This window comes from Loxodonta africana, chromosome 11 (assembly GCF_030014295.1).
Source record: "Loxodonta africana isolate mLoxAfr1 chromosome 11, mLoxAfr1.hap2, whole genome shotgun sequence".
NCBI classification, from domain to species: domain Eukaryota; kingdom Metazoa; phylum Chordata; class Mammalia; order Proboscidea; family Elephantidae; genus Loxodonta; species Loxodonta africana.
In genome coordinates, this window is record NC_087352.1 from 57,770,802 (window position 1) to 57,781,620 (window position 10,819).

Here is a 10,819-nt window from a genome sequence, read left to right on the forward strand (position 1 = left end):
AGATGTGGTGCTTTCTGAGGTGTGAAGAGATGCACAAATATACAATATTACTGGTTCTGTTAGAGCCTTAATTCCAAATCACTTTGAGCCACCACCAAAAGCCTTTCCTAGTTCCAAATCCTAAGACTTAAGCCAAACTCTTTTCTTCTCTTTCCCCTCACTTATGAGGCATTCACAAAGATCCAGGAACCTCGGTGTTTGTTTACTCAACTACTGAGTGACTATGGGCTTCAGCCTCTAAGGTATCAAGTCCAGGCTCCCTTCTTCACCCCTTGCCGTGACACACAGCTCTGATCACAGGACTATTCTACGTAGTGCAAACACAGCTGAGGCTTTCCATCTACAACACCCTAGATCTTACTAATGGTCTCTCCTTACCCATTTGTAGCTGCTTTGTTGAGATATAAATAACATACCATACAATTCACCTATTTAAAGTATAAAAAAATATAATTCGATAATTTCTAGTATATTCATAGATTTGTACAACCATCACCACGATCAATTTTAGAGCATTTTCACCACCTCAAAAAGAAATCCTGTAGCGTTTAACAGTCGCTCCCCACGGTCCCCCAACACCTCAGCCCTAAACAACAACTAATATATTTTCTGTCTCTGTAGATGTGCCTATTCTGAACGTTCCCAGATAGATTCCTTTCCATACAGCTGGAATCATAGAACATATGGTCTTTTCAGTCTGGCTTCTTTGACTTAGCATAATGTTCTCAAAGTTTATCCATGTTGTAGTTTGGAGAAATGTCTATTCAAGTATTCTGCCCATTTTTTAATTGGGTTGTTTGTCTTTTCATTGTTGAATTGAAAGAGCTCTTTATATATTCTACATACTAGATCCTTATCAGCAGGTAACAATTACTTGAAACAATCACCAGGTCCCCTGACCTTGTGTTCTCCCTAGCAGAGCGGAAAGTGCTGCTAGAATGGTAGTAGAAGTGTCAGAACCTAACTTCAGGAGGGATGATGAGAATCAACATCAGTCCAAAGCTTATCCCTGTGAGGTATAGGTCAGACATACCTCCAGTCTCCAGCCTTTTTACCAATTCTGACACCAGCCATCCTCCCCACAGCACTCTTTACTTCTCTTCTGGGTTCTATAATTCTTTGCAATGGCCACATAGAGCTGACAGACTATACTTACAGTTAAGTGGTTTATTAAGGAAACAACAGGGTACAACCTGGGATCGGAATCAAGAGGCTACAACTCAAGATCTGAATCAGGAAGCATGTAGGCAAAGACTGGAAGCCTCCCCAGAAGCGGAGAGCACATCCTTCCCTTCTTCAGTGCAGGACAGCTCTCTCAAATCCTCACATCCACACAAGCAAGCAAGCCCTTCTCTCTGCCATACATGACCCCTCTCTGCTGTGCAGGCCTCTTTTAGCCCCCTCAGGACAGGCCTTCTCTAGGCCCCTCAGGACAGGCCTCCCTGCCACCAGCTCTGCTGTAGGTCTCTCCCAGGCCTGTCACCACCAGATCTGCTGCAAGGCCTCTTCTAGGTCTCTCTAGGCTTCTAGACCTGTGTCACAGCTCTTGTAGGAGGTTCCTTGCCTCCTCTCTTTGTTTCTTTTCTCTTCTCTTTTCATGTCTTTATCTCCCTTCCTGCTTCTTTCTCCCTCCTTCTTACCCTCTACAAACCTCTATGGTGTTGGCTGAACAGACAAGCAAACTCCTGGTCAATTTCAGGGCACGGTCCTCCCACCAGGGCCTTGAATTCACCAATCCCCTCTGCATAGGCCACAGACATTTCATTTGCATAGTATATTGACCAATCCCTGCAAGGTGCATACCAATCACAGGGCAGACTGTCTCTGGGGTCCAGAGAAAAAGTATCAAACCATCAAATTGTTTACAACTTACTCAAGAAATATCAATTAACTTGGACGAAAGTATCAAAGCCTCTGGGGTAGAAAACTAGGGCAAAGGTAACTCCTCAAGGCTTAGGGGGAAAAATCTCTCAAGCTGTTTATCCAAAGAGCCAAGAAAAAAAGGCCACATAAAGGAGCTCATTTCACCACAGTGCCCCACCCCCATGGCAAACAGGAGAGGCATGGCCAGATGGAAATTGGGCAGGGTGGAGCCATTCAGCCAGTGGGGTCTGCATTTTTTGCCAGGCCCCCAGCCCTAGACAGAATGTTTGTTGTTGTTGGGTGCTGTCAAGTCAATTTTCAACTCCTGGCAAACCCATGTGACAGAATAGAGCTGCCCCATACAGTTTCCTAGGCTATAATCTCTACAGAAGCAGATCAACAGGTCTTTCTCCCACAAAGTCACTGGGTGGGTTCAAACTGCGAACCTTTTGGTTAGCAGCAGAGTGCTTAACCGTTGCACCACCAGGGTTCATTGGACAGGCATTTAAGTGGTCCATAATGAATGAATTCAGGAGACAGATGTGAGACTTCTTCCGGGGGCCTTCTGGCAATTGTTTGTGTCGGTGAATATAGTCTATAACCTGACCACGTGGGAAATAGTGACAGTGCCTAGAGAACAAGCCTAAAAAGGGGGCTACAATCTCATTGGCTATGGTGTTTACCAGGTCTCCTCTCAGGGTCTGAACCGCTTGTGCTTATAAAGGATACTCTAAAGGCTTCTTGGAATAGGATAAGAGACAAAAAACAAAACAAAACAAAAACCCATTGCCATTGAGTCACAGACTCATAGCAATCCTATAGGACAAAGTAAAACTGCTCCACAGAGTTCCAAGGCTGTAAATCTTTATGGAAACAGATTGCCACATCTTTCTCCCCCAAGTGGCTGGTGGGTTCAAACCACTTGGTTAGCAGCCAAGCACTTAAAGACTGCTCTACCAGGGCTCCTTAGGGTAGGAGATACCTCCCAATAATAAGCCCAGGTAAGGACAGTGTGGCCCTAGGCTGCCTTTTAAGGAGGGAGGAGGTGTTAACTAGGGGCTTGGTCTGCTGAGTGAAGTATCCCCCGTGGGACACTGCCCTACTTTGCCAACTTTCCCCCTCGCATCCTCAATCCCTCCACTAAGTAAATGGTGAAGAAATATTTTAAAAACAGGTCTCAAAGTGTGTAACGCATTACCCTGCCTCGCTCTAAATCCAATATAACACAGTGATTTAAAACAACAGATGGAGTCAGAGAGATGTGGACTCGAATCCTAATCACCACTTACAGCTCTGGACCTTGGACAGGTAAGCGTCTCCAAACCTCAGTTTCCATACCTGAAACAAAGGAATGTGCAGTGAGGCTAGATGAGATAGGCGTGGTTCCGTGATGGATCCTCTACTACTTCCAGAACCCCTGGGCCAGCCTTACTAAGTGATAGCGGGAGTGCGTCCAGGCCTTACCTCACAGATCCCTCCTCCAAGGCATCTCCCATTCCAGTAGCTGTTCCTCTGCTCAGGTAGCCTCTCCTCCGGCCACTAGAGGTGGTTCTGCTGCTAAAACACCTCTAGGCCACTCTTAGGGAAGGTGCGTAACTCCAGACTTGTCCCGCAGTGAGCCAGTGGTGCAAGTTCGGAAATCGTCGATGCCTGCGAATCTACCACTTACGTGAAGCACCAGTGAGATTATTTATTGTCTCTTTTCTTATGAGAAACTCTTAAAATGGATGTTCTCCCAAAGAAAGCAAGTAGCCTCCACCTAGCAATATGTGAACCTCCAGGTTTATACAAAGGACAAATAGACTCACTATGGGAGTCTTCTGAAGAGTAAATTCTAATGATTTTAAGGGAAGGAAACAACACAAGCTTTAGAGTCTGTAGACCCAGGTTCGAACCCAAGTTCATCCATTCACTGAGCAGACTCACCAGCCGCTTAACTGTCTGAAGTTCAGTTTTATCGTCTGCCAAGTGGGCATAACAATCTCTACTACATAGGTTGTTGCAAAGAGCAGATGAGGAAACACAGGTGAAAGGACTTTATTAGTCATTATTCTATATAATATAATATAATACAATACAATAAATATAATATAATACAATACAATAAATATAATATAATATATATTATATAATTAAATTTACAAAATATTTAAATAATGTCTGTTGTATGATGTAAAGCTCGTTCACACGAGCCAGCCCAAGATTGTTTTTAAAGGCTCTATTCTGACTTTAAGGAGCCCTGGTGGCACAGTGGTTAAGAGCTTTGGCTACTAACCCAAAGGTCAGCAGTTTGAATCCACTAGCTACTCCTTGGAAACCATATGGCAGTTCTGCTCTATCCTATATGGTTGCTATGTATGGGAATTGAGTCCACAGCAATGGGTTTGGTTTTGGGTTATTCTGGCTTTAAGGAGCCCCGGTGGCACAACAGTTAAGCTCTAGGCTACTAACAAAAAGGTCAGCAGTTCAAACCCACCAGCCACTCTATGGGGAAAAAACCTGGTGATCTGCTCCCATAAAGATTTTAGCCTAGGAAACCATACGAGACAGTTCTACTCTGTACTATAGGGTCACTGTGAGTCAGAATCTACTCGACAGCACCCAACAACTACAACATTCTGACTAAAAAAGAATGTAAGGAGACTCAGTGAGACAAATATTCTTGGGGCAGAGTAAACAGAATTTATGTCAAGGTGGGAGACAGCTTACTACCTGCAGCAAAGGAGAGCAATTAGAAAATCCATTATTTAGGATCCTATTTGTCCACCGGAAACCCTGGTGGCATAGTGGTTAAGTGCTACGGCTGCTAACAAAAGGGTCGGCAGTACAAATCTGCCAGGCGCTCCTTGGAAACTCTGTGGGGCAGTTCTACTCTGTCCTATAAGATGGCTATGAGTCGGAATCAACTCGATGGCACTGGGTTTGGATTTGTCCATCTGTCAGTTCTGATAGTCTGGTTTCAGTAGCATCAATAGATGAATAAAAATATATTTGTATATGACAATTTTAAATCTTGTAGTAGGATTTCCTCCTACACCCCATCTTCTTCCCATCTTACACCCCCACCCATCTTATACCTCTGCCCCAGTCAAGCAGGAGTTAAGAAACGTTATTTAAAGTTTCTTATAACCTTTCTTATGAGTGATGCCCTGGTTCCCAGGGGGAAGCCTCTGTCCAGCTTGAGTTGGCCCTGTAGGGGAGATTCCCTCTTTCCCTCTTCTGTCTCCATTTATCATCCGCGTCCCTCCCACGCGGAGGAGCTAGAAGCCTGCTAGGTGCTTTCACCTCCTCCCAGTGTCCGGGTGGTTGAAAACGGTGATGTGTGAAAGGGAAAGTGCCTCTGAGTGAGATAGGCGATACTTTCTTTACTCATAAGCAAATAGTCATAGTCAGCCACCAATAAACCAGCTTCCTGTTTGCCCACACCTCATCCCTGAGCCCCCAGGGCTGACCTTGTCCTCTCTACCTACACTCCTTTAAGTCTTTGCATTATTTGCAACCTGATTAGAACAGCATCATCGGCCTTAGGTTGGATTCCCCGGCAAACAAACTCAGCCTGAGATGGAGATTTGCGTGCAGGAAGTTTGCTGACAGGTGCTCTCAGGATCAGTGCCTAGGGGGAGAGGGCGAAGGAAGCAGGACTGGGCAGAGCAAAGGGTTAAATTATGATGCAACAAAGGCCTGAGCTGATCCCACCAGGAGCTCTACAGCTAGTTTGGCCCCTCAGAGTTGTTCTGCCTTGAAGCAAGGGTTCACGCCTTACTGACTAGCCGCTGGATGTGGACTGTCCCTGGGAAGGGGCAGTGACCTTGAGCAAGGTGACTATCTTCCACTGAGGGCAATTCCTGGAGGAAGACTTAGCTGAGAGTCCTCAACTGCCACTAGGACTTTCTTCCAAGGCACCTCTGGGCGGACTCAAATCTCCAACACACGGGTTAGCAACCAAGGTCTTCACTGTTTGCCCCACTCAGGGACCCATTACATTCCATCGACCTATTTGATTCTGTGCCAGTACCAGACAGTTTTTAGTATGTCTTAATATCTCTTAGGGAAAATATTTCCAGTTTACTCTTCTTTTTCAAAGTCGAATTATATGTTTGTGGACTTTTATTCTTCCATAGGTATTTCAGAGTAAATTTTTTAGTTTCTAAAAAAAAAATTGCTGAAATTTTGATTGGGATTGCATCAAATTTATGGAATAATTTTAGGGGATTGATATCTCTGCAGTGTTAAGCCATCTCATCCATCAAAACTTCATGTATTCAAGTCTATTTTTATAACCGTAAATAGTGCCTTAAATTTCTAATAAAAATTTTGTGCCTTATGTGTTAGATTAAGTCTTAGAGTTTGGGTTGCTATGAAGAAAATTTTTTGTCTTATAAATTTTCTAGGCTGTTATAGCTTATAAAGAAGACTAAAAAAATTCAAGATATTTTTATTATCTGGTCTTTTATCTAGCAACCTTGCCAAATTCTTTCATTATTTCTAATCATTAGTCCATTAATTTTATTATATTTTCTACATATATGATTATAGACTTTGCAAATAATAAAAGTTTTTTTTTTTTTTGCTTTCAACCATACACTAGTTATTTCTTCTTTTTTTTTCAATAACACTTTACTGTGCTTTCAGCGAAGATTTACACAGTAGTTTACGTTCCCATTCAACAATTTCTACACAAATTGTTCACTGACATTGGTTACACACAATGTGTCAGTGTTCTCATTATTTTCATTCTGGTTATTCCATTTCCATTAATCTGGTTTCCCTGCCGCCACTTATTTTTCTTTCTTTTCTTATTGTACTGGCTAGGACTTAGGGTATTACATTAAACAGTAGGGGTGATAGGCGGGATCTTTGTCTTCTTAACCAATCTAAGGAAAAGTGCCCAAAGTTTCTTCATTTAGTATAATAATTCCTCCAAATTTTTGGCCAAGAGGCTTTATCAAGTTTGGAAAATTTGAAAATATTTTATGAAATATTTTTCCTGCATCTATTGAGATAATTATGTGGTGTTTTTCTTTTACTAAATTAATTGGATGGATTACACTGGTACATTTTGCTAGTGAACTATTCTTGTATTCTGAGATGAACCAAGATTGTGATACATTGCTTTTCAATATCTGTTGAATTCAGCGGCTAATATTTTGAATTTCACATCTATGTTCACAACTAAATTTGGCCTATAATTTTCTTCATAAATTTTTGGGATGATTTCTCTTATACTGTACTATCTGAAACTGATTGTGTAAGTTAGGGATTACATGTTCCTTTAAATCCTGATAGAACTTCCCAGTAAAGTCACTATGACTGGGAAGTTTTTTAGATGTATGGAGTAAAGGGGAATCTTTTACTAGCATTTCAATTTCTTTAATATTTGTCAACCTATTCAAATTTTCTGCTTCTTATTGTCCCAATTGTGATATTTTATATATTTTTAGCATTTATCCAGTTTCAGATTTATATCTCATAACATCTATCTGCTCATGGCTTTCTTTCACATTTATATCTTTCATTCAAATGAAATTCATCTTTGTATATGGTGTGAAAATAGAGATCCAATTTTATGTCTCTTCTTATTTAATGAGCAGCATCATTTATCTAGGAACCTTGGTGGCCCAGTGGTTAAGAGTTTGGCTGCTAACCAAAAGGTCGGCAGCTTAAATCCACCAGCCCCTCCTTGGAAACTCTATGAGGCAGTTCTACTGTGTCCTATAGCATCACTTTGAGTAGGAATCCACTCGACCGCAATGGGCTTTTTAATCATCTATCTAACCATACATTCCTTCCCCAGTGATTAACGTTGTTGTTATGCGCTATCAAGTCAACTCCAACTCATGGTGACCCTATCAGACAGAGCAGAACTGCCCCATAGGGTTCCCAGCTGCTTTCTTTATGGAAGAAGATTGTCACATCTTCCTCCTGCAGAGCGGATGAGAGGGTTCAAACTGCTGACCTTTTGGTTAGCCACCAAGCTTAGCCACTGTGCCACTAGGGCTCCTTCAATGATTAATACCAAAAAAAACCCAGTGTCGTCGAGTCGATTCCGACTCATAGCGACCCTATAGGACAGAGTAGAGCTGCCCCATAGAGTTTCCAAGGAGCACCTGGTGGATTTAAACTGCCAACCCTTTGGTTAGCAGCCATAGCACTTAACCACTACACCACCAGGGTTTCCCAATGATTAATAGAATACCCTTTATCATATATAAAATTTCCATATATACATAGAAAAGATTTTATTTTTATTTCATCTTTGCCTCACACTGTCCTTTTTCCAATTCAAATATTTATAAAACACCTGTCTTGGGAGAAGTACAGCCAGAAGGCTCCTTAGAAGCAAGGATGGCCAGACTTCGTCCTACTTATTTTGGACAGGTTACCAGGAGAGATCAGTCCCTGGAGAAGGATACCATGCTTTGTAGAGTAGAGGGTCAGCAAAAAAGAGGAAGACCCTCAGTGAGATGGATTGACACAGTGGCTGCAACAATGGGTTCAAACATAGCAACAATTGTGAGGATGGCACAGGATCGGGCAGCATTTCGTTCTGTTGTACATAGGGTTACTATGAGTCGGAACCAACTCAACAGCACCTAACAACAGCAGCAGAACTTCATTTTTTTACCATTTACATTTAATATTCACAACAATCCCATAAGGTATTATCTGTATCTCAGATAAGCTGATAGAGGCTCAGCAAGATTATTTTTAGCCAAAAATGCACATATCAAGTGACATACCAGGACTTCTGACTCCAAATCTATTGCTGTTTTCCCATCTTCCCTACTGCCTGTCTAAGCAGTGGGTTTCTTCTACCTAATTTCATCCATTCATTTAAATATTTATTAAACACCTACTATGTTCCAGACACTGTTCTAGAGTCTAGGGCTACAGCAGCAAGCAAGCCAGATAAAAATCTGCCCTCATAGAGCTTCCACGGCAGAGGGCCCAGGCTAGCTCTGAACAGAGCTGGTAACTAAGGAACGCCACATTTGATAACAATGGCTGTTCTAGTATCTGCTTGGTATCCATCCTTCCAAGGAATTCAGTGCTTCAGCTTGTTTGAAGAAGCAAAGGAGGTGTCCTGGAAGTCCCCCTGACTCTAATTGAAGAAGGGATTGTACTGAATTCCCACATCAGCCAAGATGCTCTGAAGTCATCAAGGCTATACCTCATTGTTATGGACTGAATTGTGTCCCCGAAAAAGGTGTGTAAACTTGACTAGGTCACCCTTCCTAGTATTGTGTGATTGTCCAATGTTTTGTCTTCTGGTGTGATTTTCCTATTTGTTATAAATCCTACCTCTACGACTTTAATGGGGCAGATATCTTAATAAGGTAGGACTTAATCTACAAGATTTTTTTTTCTTGTATCTTTTTAATTTTTCTTAATTTTTATTGTGCTTTAAGTGAAAGTTTACAAATCAATTCAGTCTCTCATACAAAAATTTATATACACTTTGCTATATACTCCTAATTGCTCTCCCCCTAATGAGACAGCACACTCTTTCCCTCCGCTCTCTCTTTTCATGTCCATTCAGTCAGCTTCTGGCCCACTCTTCCCTCTCATTTCCCCTCCAGATAGGAGATGCCAACATAGTCTCAAGTGTCTACTTGATCCAAGAAACTCATTCTTCACCAGCATCTTTTTCTATCCAATTTTCCAGTCCAATCCCTGTCTGAAGAGTTGGCTTTGGGAATGGTTCCTGTCTTGGGCTAACAGAAGGTCTGGGGCCCATGACCACAGGGGTCCTTCTAGTCTCAGTCAAGCCATTAAGTCTGGTCTTTTTACAAGAATTTGAGGTCTGCATCCCACTGCTCTCCTGTCCCTCAGGGGCTCTCTGTTGTGTTCCCTGTCAGGGCAGTCATCGGTTGTAGCCGGACACCATCTAGTTCTTCCTGTCTCAGGCTGATATAGTCTCTGCTTTATGTGGCCCTTTCTGTCTCTTGGGCTCATAATTACCTTGTGTCTTTGGTGTTCTTCATTCTCCTTTGCTCCAGGTGGGTTGAGACCAGTTGATGCATCTCAGATGGCCACTTGCTAGTGTTTAAGACCCCAGACGCCACTCTCCAAAGTGGGATGCAAAATGTTTTCTTAATAGATTTTATTATGCCAATTGACTTAGATGTCCCCTGAAACCATGGTCCCCAAACCCCCACCCCTGCTATACTGGCCTTCAAAGTATTCAGTTTATTCAGGAAACTTCTTTGCTTTTGGTTTAGTTCAATTGTGCTGACCTCCCCTGTATTGTGTGTTGTCTTTCCCTTCACCTAAAGTAGTTCTTATCTACTATCTAATTAGTGAATACCTCTCTCCCTCCCTCCCCCTCCATAACCATCAAAGAATATTCTCTTCTCTGTTATTAACTATTTCTCAAGTTCTTATAATAGTGGTCTTATACAATATTTGCCCTTTTGCAACTGACTAATTTCACCCAGCATAATGCCTTCCAGGTTCCTCCATGTTATGAAATGTTCCACAGATTCATCACTGTTCTTTATCGATGCATAGTATTCCATTGTGTGAATATACCATAATTTATTTATCCATTCATCTGTTGATGGGCACCTTGGTTACTTCCATCTTTTTGCTATTGTAAACAGTGCTGCAGTGAACATGGGTGTGCATATATCTGTAAGTGTAAAGGCTCTTATTTCTCTAGGATATATTCCAAGGAGTGGGATTGCTGGATCGTATGGTAGTTCTAGCTTTTTAAGAAAGCACCTAATCGATTTCCAAAGTGGTTGTACCATTTGACATTCCCACCAGCAGTGTATAAGTGTTCCAGTCTCTCCACAACCTCTCCAACATTTATTCTTTTGTGTTTTTTGGATTAATGCCAGCTTTGTTGGAGCGAGATGGAATCTCACTGTAGTTTTGATTTGCATTTCTCTAATGGCTAATGATCCTGAGCATTTCCTCATGTATCTGTTAGCTACCTGAATGTCTTCTTTAG